Source organism: Arachis hypogaea, chromosome 12 (assembly GCF_003086295.3).
Source record: "Arachis hypogaea cultivar Tifrunner chromosome 12, arahy.Tifrunner.gnm2.J5K5, whole genome shotgun sequence".
NCBI classification, from domain to species: Eukaryota; Viridiplantae; Streptophyta; class Magnoliopsida; order Fabales; family Fabaceae; genus Arachis; species Arachis hypogaea.
The window spans coordinates 92,432,617-92,445,886 of NC_092047.1; the positions used below are offsets into that span (position 1 = coordinate 92,432,617).

The 13,270-nt window shown below is 39.6% G+C and overlaps 1 non-coding gene across 1 annotated transcript; it reads right to left on the minus strand.

The window, feature by feature from the left end:
- Window positions 1–2,241: 2,241 nt before the first annotated feature.
- On the minus strand, window positions 2,242–2,349 carry LOC112731426 (small nucleolar RNA R71). Its single transcript, XR_003167204.1, has one exon. It is a non-coding gene; the product is annotated as a small nucleolar RNA R71 (small nucleolar RNA).
- Window positions 2,350–13,270: the final 10,921 nt, after the last annotated feature.

Genomic DNA, 13,270 nt, shown 5'->3' on the forward strand with positions numbered 1-13,270 from the left:
AAATAAATTATTCTATGGCTTCAAAATTTTTAAAGAATGAATTCTAGTGTTTCATGAAGCATGTGAAGCCTGGCTGGCTGTAAAGCCATGTCTAAATTTATTTGGACTGAGGCAGCAATTTGTTATCAAGAGCAAGCTAGTTGTTGCTAATCCACCTGCTGCTGTTCCTGATTCACCTGCTGAAGCTTGGCTGGCCATTGGCCATGTCTAGTGTTTTGGACTGGAGCTTTCTTTGAAAGCTTGGCTGGCTAGTGAGCCATGTCTAATTCCTGAACTGAAGCTTTAGACTAAGAATGCAAGATTCCTGGAATTCATATTAAAAATTTTGGAATCCTTATTTTCCTTTTTCAATTAATTTTTGAAAAATCCAAAAAATTTAGAAAATCATAAAAATAAAAAAAAATATTCTTGTGTTCTTGTTTGAGTCTTGAGTCATGTTATAAGTTTGGTGTCCATTGCATGTGCATCTTGCATTTTTCGAAAATATTCATGCATTCATAGTGTTCTTCATGATCTTCAAGTTGTTCTTGGTAAGTCTTCTTGTTTGATCTTGATGATTTTTTGTTTTGTGTTGTATGGTGTTTTTCATATGCATTCTTGAATTCTTAATGTCTAAGCATTAAAGAATTCTAAGTTTGGTGTCTTGCATGTTTTCTTTGCATTAAAATTTTTTCAAAAATATGTTCTTGATGTTCATCATGATCTTCATAGTGTTCTTGGTGTTCATCTTGACATTCATAGTGTTCTTGCATGCATTCCTTGTTTTGATTCAAAAATAAAAGAGAAAAACATGAAAATGATGTTTTTAATTTTTCTCTCTCATCATAAAAAAATTCAAAAAAAAAAATATATCTTTCCCTTTTTCTCTCTCATAAATTCGAAAATGAGATTTGAATTTTTCAAAAAATTTTAAAATTTAGTTGTTTTCATGAGTCAAATCAAAATTTTCAATTTTAAAATCTCACCTTTTTCAAAATCTTTTTCAAAAATCAAATCTTTTTCAAATTTCTTAGTTATTTTCGAAAATTCCAAAAATATTTTTCAAAAATATTTTTCTTATTTTTATACCAAATTTTCAAAAATAACAATAACAATTAATGTTTTGATTCAAAAATTTCAAGTTTGTTACTTGCTTGTTAAGAAAGATTCAAACTTTAAGTTCTAGAATCATATCTTGTGATTTCTTGTGAATCAAGTCATTAATTGAGATTTTAAAAATCAAATCTTTTTCAAAACTAATTTCAATCATATCTTTTCAAAAATATCTTCTTATCTTATCTTTTTCAAAAATTTGATTTCAAAATATCTTTTCTAACTTCTTATCTTCTTATCTTTTCAAAATTGATTTTCAAAATTGTTTCAACTAACTAACTAACTTTTTGTTTGTTTCTTATCTTTTTCAAAACTACCCAACTAACTCTCTCTCTCTCTAATTTTCGAAAATATCTTCCCTCTTTTTCAAAAATTTCTTTTTTATTAACTAATTATTTTTATTTTTGATTTTAAAAATTTTCGAAAAAAATTCTAACATTTTTCAAAAACTTTTTTCAAAAATCACTAACTCTTTTTCAAAAATAATTTTCAAAAATTTTCTTCTCTCTCATCTCCTTCTATTTGTTTATTCATCTACTAACATCTCTCCCTTACTCAAAAAAAAAAGAGATCTCTATTATTATTATTATTTTTCTGTGCCCTCTTCTTTGTCATATGAGCAGGAGCAAGGACAAGAATATTCTTGTTAAGGCAGATCCAGAACCTGAAAGGACTCTGAAGAGAAAATTAAGAGAAGCTAAATTACAACTATCCAGCAAGCACCTGTCAGGAATTTTCGAACAAGAAGAGGAAATGGCAGCCGAAAATAATAATAATGCAAGGAGAATGCTTGGTGACTTTACTGCACCCAATTCCAATTTACATGGAAGAAGCATCTCCATTCCTACCATTGGAGCAAACAATTTTGAGCTGAAACCTCAGCTAGTTTCTCTGATGCAGCAGAACTGCAAGTTTCATGGACTTCCATCTGAAGATCCTTTTCAGTTCTTAACTGAATTCTTGCAGATCTGTGATACTGTTAAGACTAATGGAGTAGATCCTGAAGTCTACAGGCTCATGCTTTTCCCATTTGCTGTAAGAGACAGAGCTAGAATCTGGTTGGACTCTAAACCCAGAGATAGCCTGAACTCTTGGGATAAGCTGGTCACGGCTTTCTTAGCCAAGTTCTTTCCTCCTCAAAAGCTGAGCAAGCTTAGAGTGGATGTTCAAACCTTCAAACAAAAAGATGGTGAATCCCTCTATGAAGCTTGGGAAAGATACAAACAGTTGACCAAAAAGTATCCTTCTGACATGCTTTCAGAATGGACCATCCTGGATATATTCTATGATGGTTTATCTAAATTATCAAAGATGTCATTGGATACCTCTGCAGGTGGATCCATTCACCTAAAGAAAATGCCTGTGGAAGCTCAAGAACTCATTGACATGGTTGCAAATAACCAGTTCATGTACACTTCTGAAAGGAATCCTATGAATAATGGGACACCTATGAAGAAGGGAGTTCTTGAGGTTGATACTCTAAATGCCATATTGGCTCAGAACAAAATATTGACTCAGCAAGTCAATATGATTTCTCAGAGTCTGAATGGAATGTGAGCTGCATCCAACAATACTCAAGAGGCATCTTCTAAAGAAGAAGCTTATGATCCTGAGAACCCTGCAATAGCAGAGGTAAATTACTTAGGTGAACCTTATGGAAACACCTATAACTCATCATGGAGAAATCATCCAAATTTCTCATGGAAGGATCAAAAGCCTCAACAAGGCTTTAATAATGGTGGAAGAAACAGGTTTAACAATAATAAACCTTTTCCATCATCCACTCAGCAACAGACAGAGAACTCCGAACAAAATACTCCTAATTTAACAAACCTAGTCTCTGATCTATCTAAGGCCACTGTAAGTTTCATGAATGAAACAAGATCTTCCATTAGAAATCTGGAAGCACAAGTAGGCCAGCTGAGTAAAAGGATCACTGAAATCCCTCCTAGTACTCTCCCAAGCAATACAGAAGAGAATCCAAAAGGATAGTGCAAGGCCATTGACATAACCAAAATGGCCGAACCTGTAAGGGAAGGAGAGGACGTGAATCCCAAGGAGGAAGACCTCCTGGGACGTCCAGTGATCAATAAGGAGCTTCCCTCTGAGGAACCAAAGGACTCTGAGGCTCATTTAGAGACCATAGATATTCCATTAAGCCTCCTTATGCCCTTCATGAGCTCTGATGAGTATTCCTCTTCTGAAGAGAATGAGGATGTTACTGAAGAGCAAACTGCCAAGTTTCTTGGTGTAATCATGAAGCTGAATGCCAAATTATTTGGCATTGATACTTGGGAAGTTGAACCTCCCTTGTTCATCAATGAACTAAGTGATCTGGATCAACTGACATTGCCTCAGAAGAGACAGGATCCTGGAAAGTTCATAATACCTTGTACCATAGGCACCATGATTTTTAAGGCTCTGTGTGACCTTGGTTCAGGAATAAACCTCATGCCCCTCTCTGTAATAGAGAAACTGGGAATCTATGGGGTGCAAGCTGCTAAAATCTCATTAGAGATGGCAGACAATTCAAGAAAACAGGCTTATGGACAAGTAGAGGACGTGTTAGTAAAGGTTGAGGGCCTTTACATCCCTGCTGATTTCATAGTCCTGGATACTGGAAAGGAAGAGGATGAATCCATTATCCTAGGAAGACCTTTCCTGGCCACAGCAAGAGCTGTGATTGATGTTGACAGAGGAGAATTAGTCCTCCAAATGAATGAGGACTCCCTTGTGTTTAAAACTCAAGGATCTCTCTCTGCAACCATGGAGAGGAAGCATGAAAAGCTTCTCTCAAAGCAGAGTCAACCAAAGCCCCCACAGTCAAACTCTAAGTTTGGTGTTGGGAGGCCACAACCAAATTCTAAGTTTGGTGTTGAACTCTCATATCCAAACTCTAAGTTTGGTGTTGGGGAGTCTCAAAAAAGCTCTGCACACCTGTGAGGCTCCATGAAGAGCCCACTGTCAAGCTATTGACATTAAAGAAACGCTTGTTGGGAGGCAACCCAATGTTTATTTATCTAATTTTTCTTTTCATTGTTTTTCATGTCTTTATAGGTTCATGATCATGTGGAGTCACAAAATAAATAGAAAAATTGAAAACAGAATCAAAAACAGCAGAAGAAAAATCACACCCAGGAAGAGCATCTGTCTGGCGTTCAGCGCCAGAACAGAGCATGGTTCTGGCGCTGAACGCCCAAAATGGGCAGCTTCTGGGCGCTGAACACTAGAACAGGCATGGTTCTGGCGTTCAACGCCAGAAATGGCACACAAATGGGCGTTGAACGCCCAAAATGGACACCAACCTGGCGCTGAACGCCCAGAGTTGTGTGCAAAGGCATTTTGCATGCCTAATTGGTGCAGGGATGCAAATCCTTAACACCCCAGGATCTGTGGACCCCACAGGATCACCTCAGGATCTGTGGACCCCACAGGATCCCCACCTACCTCCACTCACTTCTTCTCACCACTCTCTTTCACACAACCCCATAAACACTCTTCCCCAAAAATCCTTCACCAATCACCTCAATCTCTCTTCCCCATCACTTCTTCACCACTCACATCCATCCACTCTTCCCCATAAACCTACCTCATAAACTCCACCTACCTTGAAAATTCAAAACCAATTTCCCACCCAAACCCACCCATATGGCCGAAACCTTTCCCCACCTCTCCTCCCTATATAAAGCCCTCCATTCTTCATCAAATTCACACAACACACCCCTCTACACCCTTCTTGGCCGAAACACTTCCCACTCTCCCTCTCCTCCATTTCTTCTTCTTCTTCATTTATTCTTTCTTTTATTGCTCGAGGGCGAGCAATATTCTAAGTTTGGTGTGGTAAAAGCATAAGCTTTTTGTTTTTCCATTACCATTGATGGCACCTAAGACCGGAGAATCCTCTAGAAAAGGGAAAGGGAAGACAAAAGCTTCCACATCCGAGTCATGGGAGATGGAAAGGTTCATCTCCAAAGCCCATCAAGACCACTTCTATGATGTTGTGGCCAAGAAGAAGGTGATCCCTGAGGTCCCTTTCAAACTCAAAAGAAATGAGTATCCGGAGATCCGACAGGAAATTCAAAGAAGAGGTTGGGAAGTTCTAACAAATCCCATCCAACAAGTCGGCATCCTAATGGTTCAAGAGTTCTATGCTAATGCATGGATCACCAAGAACCATGATCAAAGTAAGAACCCGGATCCAAAGAACTATGTTACAATGGTTCGGGGGAAATACTTGAATTTTAGTCCGGAAAATGTGAGGTTGGCGTTCAACTTGCCAAACATGGAAGAGAACGCACGCCCCTACACAAGGAGAGTCAACTTTGATCAAAGGTTGGACCAAGTCCTTATGGACATATGTGTAGAAGGAGCTCAATGGAAGATTGACTCTAAAGGCAAGCCGGTTCAACTAAGAAGATTGGACCTCAAGCCTGTAGCTAGAGGATGGTTGGAGTTCATTCAATGCTCAATCATTCCCACTAGCAACCGGTCTGAAGTTACTATAGACCGGGCCATCATGATCCACAGCATCATGATTGGAGAAGAGGTGGAAGTTCATGAGATTATACCTCAAGAACTCTACAAGGTGGCTGACAAGTCCTCCACTATGGCAAGGTTAGCCTTTCCTCACCTCATTTGCCACCTATGCAATTCGGCTGGGATTGACATAGAGGGAGATATCCTCATCAAAGAGGACAAGCCCATCACTAAGAAAAAGATGGAGCAAGCAAGAGAGCCCATTCATGGAGCTCAAGAGGCGTATGAAGCTCATCACCATGAGATCCCGGAGATGCCTCAAATGCATTTTCCTCCACAAAACTATTGGGAGAAAATCAACACCTCCCTAGGAGAATTAAGTTCCAATATGGGACAACTAAGGGTGGAACATCAAGAGCACTCCATCATGCTTCATGAAATAAGAGAAGATCAAAAAGCAATGAGGGAGGAGCAACAAAGACAAGGAAGAGACATAGAAGAGCTCAAGGACATCATTGGTTCCTCAAGAAGGAAACGCCACCATCACTAAGGTGGATTCATTCCTTGTTCTTATTTCTTCTGTTTTTCGTTTTCTATGTTATGTGCTTATCTATGTTTGTGTCTTCATTACATGATCATTAGTAGTTAGTAACTATGTCTTAAAGTTATGAATGTCCTATGAATCCATCACTTCTCTTAAATGAAAACTGTTTTAATTCAAAAGAACAAGAAGTACATGAGTTTCGAATTTATCCTTGAACTTAGTTTAATTATATTGATGTGGTGACAATGCTTCTTGTTTTCTGAATGTATGCTTGAACAGTGCATATGTCTTTTGAAGTTGTTGTTTAAGAATGTTAAATATATTGGCTCTTGAAAGAATGATGACTAGGAGACATGTTATTTGATAATCTGAAAAATCATAAAAATGATTCTTGAAGCAAGAAAAAGCAGCAAAGAACAAAGCGTGCAGAAAAAAAAAATAGGCGAAAAAAAAAAATAGAAAGAAAAAGCAAGCAGAAAAAGCCAAAAGCTCTTAAAACCAAGAGGCAAGAGCAAAAAGCCAATAACCCTTAAAACCAAAAGGCAAGGGCAAATAAAAAGGATCCCAAGGCTTTGAGCATCAGTGGATAGGAGGGCCTAAAGGAATAAAATCCTGGTCTAAGCGGCTAAACCAAGCTGTCCCTAACCATGTGCTTGTGGCGTGTAGGTGTCAAGTGAAAACTTGAGACTGAGCGGTTAAAGTCAAGGTCCAAAGCAAAAAAAAAAGAGTGTGCTTAAGAACCCTGGACACCTCTAATTGGGGACTTTAGCAAAGCTGAGTCACAATCTGAAAAGGTTCACCCAATTATGTGTCTGTGGCATTTATGTATTCGGTGGTAATACTGGAAAACAAAGTGCTTAGGGCCACGGCCAAGACTCATAAAGAAGCTGTGTTCAAGAATCATCATACTGAACTAGGAGAATCAATAACACTATCTGAACTCTGAGTTCCTATAGAAGCCAATCATTCTGAACCTCAATGGATAAAGTGAGATGCCAAAACTATTCAAGAGGCAAAAAGCTATAAGTCCCGCTCATTTGATTGGAGCTATGTTTCATTGATAGTTTGGAATTTATAGTATATTCTCTTCTTTTTATCCTACTTGATTTTCAGTTGCTTGGGGACAAGCAACAATTTAAGTTTGGTGTTGTGATGAGCGGATAATTTATACGCTTTTTGGCATTGTTTTTAGTATGTTTTTAGAAGGATCTAGTTACTTTTAGGGATGTTTTCATTAGTTTTTATGTTAAATTCACATTTCTGGACTTTACTATGAGTTTGTGTGTTTTTCTGTGATTTCAGGTATTTTCTGGTTGAAATTGAGGGACTTGAGCAGAAATCAGATTCAGAGGTTGAAGAAGGACTGCTGATGCTGTTGGATTCTGACCTCCCTGCACTCAAAGTGGATTTTCTGGAGCTACAGAACTCGAAATGGTGCGCTTCCAATTGCGTTGGAAAGTAGACATCCAGGGCTTTCCAGAAATATATAATAGTTTATACTTTAGCCAAGAATAGATGACATAAACTGGCGTTCAACGCCAGCTTTCTGCCCAAATCTGGCGTCCAGCGCCAGAAAAGGAGCCAAAACCAGAGTTGAACGCCCAAACTGGCACAAAAGCTGGCGTTCAACTCCAGAAAGGACCTCTACACGTGCAACACTCAATCTCAGCCCAAGCACACACCAAGTGGGCCCCGGAAGTGGATTTATGCATCAATTACTTACTTCTGTAAACCCTAGTAGCTAGTTTATTATAAATAGGACATTTCACTATTGTATTTGACATCCTGGATTGTATTTTGATCCTGTGATCATGTTTTAGGGGGCTGGCCATCTCGGCCATGCCTGGACCTTTCACTTATGTATTTTTAACGGTAGAGTTTCTACACTCCATAGATTAAGGTGTGGAGCTCTGCTGTTTCTCAAGGATTAATGCAAAGTACTAATATTTTCTATTCAATTCATCTTGTTTTGCTTCTAAGATATTCATTCGTACTTCGATCTGAATGTGATGAACGTGACAATCATCATCATTCCCTATGAACGCGTGCCTAACAACCACTTCCGTTCTACCTTAGACTGAATGAGTATCTCTTAGATCTCCTAACCAGAATCTTCGTGGTGTAAGCTAGAATGATGGCGGCATTCAAGAGAATCCGGAAGGTCTAAACCTTGTCTGTGGTATTCCGAGTAGGATTCAATGAATGAATGACTGTGACGAGCTCCAAACTCGCGATTGCGGGGCGTTAGTGACAGACGCAAAAGGATAGTAAATCCTATTCCAGCATGATCGAGAACCGACAGATGAATAGCCATGCCGTGACAGGGTGCATTGACCATTTTCACTGAGAGGATAAGATGAAGCCATTGACAAGGGTGATGCCTCCAGATGATTAGCCGTGCCGTGATAGGGCATTGGATCATTTTCCCGAGAGATGACCGAAAGTAGCCATTGACAGTGGTGATGTATCACATAAAGCCAGCCATGGAAAGGAGTAAGACTGATTGGATGAAGATAGCAGGAAAGCAGAGGTTCAGAGGAACGAAAGCATCTCTATTCGCTTATCTGAAATTCTCACCAATGAATTACATAAGTATTTCTATCCCTATTCTATTAATTATTATTCGAAAACACCATTATCAATTTATATCTGCCTAACTGAGATTTGCAAGGTGACCATAGCTTGCTTCATACCAACAATCTCCGTGGGATTCGACCCTTACTTACGTAAGGTATTACTTGGACGACCCAGTGTACTTGCTGGTTAGTTACACGGAGTTGTGAACCATGGTCTTGGCATCATGTTTTTGGCGCCATTTCCAGGGAAAGAAAGAGCAATGAATTTTACATAATTAAAGTGTAATCACGATTCCGCGTACCAGCGGGGCTAGTGGCTTTTTTGCTTCTGAACAGTTTTAGCATCTCACTTTATCCGTTGAAGTTCAGAATGATTGGCATCTATAGGAACTCAGAATTCAGATAGTGTTATTGATTCTCTTAGTTCAGTATGTTGATTCTTGAACACAGCTACTTTATGAGTCTTGGTCGTGACCCTAAGCATTTTGTTTTCCAGTATTACCACCGGATACACAAAATGTCACAAACACATAACTGGGTGAACCCTTTCAGATTGTGACTCAGCTTTGCTAGAGTCCCCAGTTAGAGGTGCCCGGAGCTCTTAAGCATACTCTTTTTGCTTTGGATCACGACTTTAGCCGCTCAATCTGAAGCTTTTCACTTAACACCTTCACGCCACAAGCACATGGTTAGGGATAGCTTGGTTTAGCCGCTTAGGCCAGGATTTTATTCCTTTGGGCCCTCCTATCCATTAATGCTCAAAGCCTTGGATCCTTTTTACCCTTGCCTTTTGGTTTAAAGGGTTATTGGCTTTTTCTGCTCACTTTTTCTTTTTCTTTCTTTCTTTTTTTTCCTGCAAGCTTTCCACTGCTTTTTCTTGCTTCAAGAATTAATTTAATGATTTTTCAAATTATCAACAACATTTCTCCTTTTTCATTATTCTTTCAAGGGCCAACAGTTTTGACATTCATGAACAACAATATCAAAAATATGCACTGTTCAAGCATTCATTCAGAAAACAAAAAGTATTTCTACCACATCAAAATAATTAGATTATTTTCAAGATGTAATTCAAAATTCATGTACTTCTTTTTCTTTTTCAGAAAACATTTTTCCTTTAAGAAAGGTGAAGGATTCATAGGGCATTCATAGCTTTAAGACATAGACACTAAAAACTAATGATCATGCAATAAAGACACAAACATAGATAAAACATAAAGCATAGGAATCGAAAAACAGAAAAAGAAGAACAAGGAAATTAAAGAACGGGTCCACCTTAGTTATGGCGACTAGTTCTTCCTCTTGAAGATCTTATGGAGTACTTGAGCTCCTCTATGTCTCTTCCTTGCCTTTGTTGCTCCTCTCTCATGGCCTTCTGGTCCTCTCTAATTTCATGGAGGATGATGGAATCCTCTTGGTGTTCCATCCTTAGTTGCCCCATGTTGGAACTCAATTCTCCTAAGGAGGTATTGATTTGCTCCCAATAATTGTGTGGAGAAAAGTGCATCTCTTGAGGGATCTTAGGAATTTCCTCATGCTCTTGTTGAGGTCCATGAGTGGGCTCTCTTGTTTGCTCCATCCTTTTCTTAGTGATGGGCTTGTCCTCTTCAATGAGGATGTCCTCCTCTATGACAACTCCAGCTGAATTGCATAGGTGACAGATGAGATGAGGGAAGGCTAACCTTGCCAAAGTGGAAGGCTTGTCAGCCACCTTGTATAGTTATAGAGATATGATCTCATGAACTTCTACTTCCTCTCCAATCATGATACTATGGATCATGATAGCCCGGTCCACTTTTGGGCATAACTTCATAAAAGTGGTCTTGATGGACTTTTAAGATGAATCTCTCCATCTCCCATGACTCAGAGGTGGAAGCAATTGCCTTTTCTTTCCTCTTTCTAGAGGTTTCTCCGGCCTTAGGTGCCATTAATGGTTATGGAAAAATAAAAAGCAAAGCTTTTTCCACACCAAACTTAGAATGTTTGCTCGTCCTCGAGCAAAAGAAGAAAGAAAGGAGGAGAAGAAGAAGAAATAGAGGAGATGGAGGTGTGTGTTGGGTTCGGCCAAGGGGGTAGGAGTGGGTAAGATGTGTGAAATAAAAGGTAGTAAGGAGGGGTATTTATAGGGGAAGGGAGAGAGGGAATTCGGTTATGAAGGGGTGGGTTTGGGAGGGAAATGGTTTGAATTTGAATGGTGAGGTAGGTGGGGTTTTATGATGGATGGATGTGAGTGGTGAAGAGATTATGGGGAAGAGGGTAAGATTTAGTAGGTGAATGGTGTTTGGGGAAGAGGTAGTGATGTGATTGGTCAAGGGTATTTGGGGAAGAGTGTTATGGAAAGGTGTGAAAAGGAGAGAAGAAGAGGTGGGGAAGGTGGGATCCTGTGGGTCCACAGATCCTGAGGTGTCAAGAAATTCTACTCCCTGCACCTTTCTGGCGTTCAAATGCCCTCTGTGTGCCAATTCTGGCGTTAAACGCCAGCTCTGCTACCTTTCCTAGCGTTGAACGCCAGTCTGGTGCCCCTTTCTGGAGTTTAACGCCAGCCAGACACCCTTTTTTGGCGTTAAACGCCAGTCTGTCTGCCATTTCTGGCGTTTAAGGCCAGCCAGACGGCAGACACCCTTTTCTAGCGTTAAACGCCCAGAATGCTACCCATTCTGGCGTTTAACGCCCAGAATGCTGCCAGACTAGGCGTTAAATGCCCATTCTACTATCCTTACTGGCGTTTAAATGCCAGTAAGCCTGTCCTCCAGGGTGTGCTGTTTTTAATGCTATTTTTGATTCTGCTTTAATTCTGCAGTTGTTTTTGTGACTTCACATGATCATCAACCTAAAGAAAATATAAAATAACAATGGAAAAAAATAAATATAATTAAATAACATCGGGTTGCCTCCCAATAAGCGCTTCTTTAATGTCAATAGCTTGACAGTGAGCTCTTAGAGAGCTTCACGAAGACTCAGAGTTTAATGGTGACCTCCCAACACCAAACTTAGAAGTTGAGTGTGGGGGCTCTGTTTGACTCTGTATTGAGAGAAGATTTTCATGCTTCCTCTCCATGGTTACAGTAGAAGATCCTTGAGGCTTAAACACAAGGTAGTCCTCATTCAATTGAAGGACTAACTCTCCTCTGCCCACATCAATCATAGCTCTTGCTGTGGCTAGGAAAGGTCTTCCAAGGATAATGGATTCATCCTCATCCTTCCCAGTGTCTAGGATTATGAAGTCAGCAGGGATGTACAGGTCTTCAACCTTTACTAAGACATCCTCTACAACTCCATAAGCCTGTTTCCTTGACTTGTCTACCAATTCTAATGAGAATTTAGCAGCTTGTACCTCAAAAATTCCTAGTTTCTCCATTACAGAGAGTGGCATGAGATTTATACCTGACCCCAGGTCACACAGAGCTTTCTCAAAGGTCATGGTGCCTATGGTGCAAGGTATTAAAAATATTTCGGGATCCGGTTTCTTCTGAGGTAATTTCAATTGCCCCAAAGCATTCAGTTTATTGATGAGCAATGGAGGTTCATCCTCCCAAGTCTCATCACCAAATACTTTGGCATTCAACTTCATGATTGCTCCTAGATACTGAGCAACTTGCTCTTCAATAATATCTTCATCCTCTTCAGAGGAAGAATACTCATCAAAGCTCATGAATGGCAACAGTAAGTTCAGTGGAATCTCTATGGTCTCTGTATGAGTCTCAGATTCTTTTGGTTCCTCAATAGGGAACTCCTTAGTGGCCAGTGGACGTCCATTGTGGTCTTCCTCATTGGAAATAACTGCCTTTTGACTCTCTCCAGGTTTGGTCGTGTGGGGTATATTGATGGCCTTGTACTCTCTTTTTGGATTCTCTTCTGTATTGCTTGGGAGAGTACTAGGAGGAGTTTCAGTCACTCTTTTACTCAGATGACCCACTTGTGCCTCCAAATTTCTTATGGAGGATCTTGTTTCAGTCATGAAACTGAGAGTGATCTTAGATAGATCAGACACTATGGTTGCTAAGTCAGAGAGGCTCTGCTTAGAATTCTCTGTCTGTTGCTCAGAAGATGATGGAAAAGGTTTGCTATTGCCAAACCTATTTCTTCCACCATTATTATTATTATTAAAGCCTTGTTGAGGCTTCTGTTGATCCTTCCATGAGAAATTAGGGTGATTCTTCCATGAAGGATTATAGGTGTTTCCATAGGATTCTCCCATGTAATTCACCTCTTCCATTACAGGATTCTCAAGGTCATAAGTTTCTCCTTCTGGGAAGGCTTCTTTAGTATTGCCTGATGCAGCTTGCATTTCAGTCAGACTCTGAGAAATCATATTGACTTGCTGAGTCAATATTTTATTCTGAGCTAATATGACATTCAGAGTATCGATCTCAAGAACTCCTTTCTTCTGAGTTGTCCCATTATTCACAGGATTTCTTTCAGAAGTGTACATGAACTGGTTATTTGCAACCATTTCAATGAGTTCCTGGGCTTCTGCAGGCGTCTTCTTCAGATGAAGAGATCCACCAGCAGAGTGATCCAATGACATCTTGGACAGTTCAGACAGACCATCATAGAATATACATAGGATACTCCATTCTGA